General features: G+C 42.5%; 1 long non-coding RNA gene across 1 annotated transcript in view; it reads left to right on the top strand.

The window, feature by feature from the left end:
* Window positions 1-420, top strand: part of LOC106532259 (uncharacterized) — a 1,617-nt gene extending 1,197 nt beyond the window's left edge. Inside the window, exon 3 of the long non-coding RNA XR_001312042.1 lies at window positions 251-420. This is a non-coding gene — a long non-coding RNA (uncharacterized LOC106532259). The remainder of the gene's footprint in view (window positions 1-250) is intronic.
* The last annotated feature ends 1,123 nt before the right edge of the window (window positions 421-1,543 follow it).

Genomic DNA, 1,543 nt, shown 5'->3' with positions numbered 1-1,543 from the left:
ATCTAGGAGGCACAGTTTGTATGGATAGTTTTTATTTTTTATAATAATAAGCTGGAATGAAAACAAGCAAAAAATTAAATAAAAGTAACGACTTTCTATTTCTTGCCTCTTTTAAAAATGTAAGAAGTAAAAGTAAAAAGTATGCTGAAAAATAATTACTCAAGTAAAGTACAGAAACACAAAAATTCTACTTAAGTGCAGTAACAAAGTATTTGTACTTAGTTACTTTACAACTCTGCTTACTGGAGAGGAAAAGGAAACATCAGTGGTCGTGCCACAACTGCTGCCTCTGGATTACCAACATCCAACACTAAGTAAGACCCACCAGTCCTACAGTATATACATGTCCGGTTTTAGAAAATATATTCATCACTCATCCTCTCTTGCAGACATAGTTTCATTTCCAGTTCCTGGGTTCCAGTCCTGCTAATAATTGCTCCTCCAAAAATAAATTTGATAAAGCTTTCCCTGTGTCCGTGACTGTTGCTGCCTGTGAGTCTTGGCGTAAACATGACAGAACCCTTTGGGCAAACTGACTCAGCAGCGTAGTTGCAGACTGCCACATTCGAACAGGAAATCCTGCAGTCACGACTCTGCTGTTCAGGACGTTTAACAACAACAAGCTTTAATCCTGCGAAATGAACCAACCAAGAATGTTCAAGATTCGAGTTCCAGACTTCTCAGTACAGCTGTAGCGGCCTCTCCTGCTGCCCCAGTCATCACGTCCACCCTTCGGGAAGCGACCTCACCCACCCTGGAACTATTTACTGGGGATCTGGGTACTCGGATAGCTTTGATCTGTTTTGGAAATGAAAACATCTGTTCAGGTCTTATGGACTGACTCTGAATCAATCTGGAGCTCAACTTCTGGCTTCCAACATGAAGTATTATCTGAACCAACCAGACAGCAGGAGAGTGATCAGCTGACGTCTGAGTCTGAAGGACAACAGGAGCAAACTGAGACATTGAAACCAGAACCACAGAGAGAGAGAGGAGTTACTTCAAGCTGCAGAACCGGAAGAACATCTGGATTTATCGGCTTCACAAACAGAGGATCTGGAGAAGGAGATTTCACAGACTGCAACAGGAGAACGACAAGACCCCACTTTCTCTCCGCCAGAGGACCCCAAACCTTCTTCCTCTGAGACCCCAACAGGACAGCAAGTGAAATGTCCCTCACGGATTTCACTGACAACATGGAAGAATTTGACAAGATTTGGATCCATCTCACAACATGCCCAAATCCACATAACCTTCATCATCTTCCAGCCACTGGCACTAAACCAGCCTCTACAAACATTTTCAGAGCCCCACCACCACCTCTGACTCTTCCACACATCAAAACAGACTCAGTCTGTTTGTGTTCAAGATGATCCGAAAACTTTTGTAAGATAATTAAGTTTTGGGGAAGCAGGTTACTCCGAGCTCTTATTTTGAAGGTCAACAGCTAGCCGTTACCGGAAGTCTTCTAGTACCATTACTGCTAACTTTGTAGCTAAAGTTGGCCCAGAGTTTTTGTTGAGATGTAAATACAAAACAGAAA

The sequence above is a fragment of the Austrofundulus limnaeus genome, unplaced genomic scaffold, assembly GCF_001266775.1.
Source record: "Austrofundulus limnaeus strain Quisiro unplaced genomic scaffold, Austrofundulus_limnaeus-1.0 Scaffold738, whole genome shotgun sequence".
NCBI classification, from domain to species: Eukaryota; Metazoa; Chordata; class Actinopteri; order Cyprinodontiformes; family Rivulidae; genus Austrofundulus; species Austrofundulus limnaeus.
This window is presented reverse-complemented; position numbering and strand designations above follow the sequence as displayed.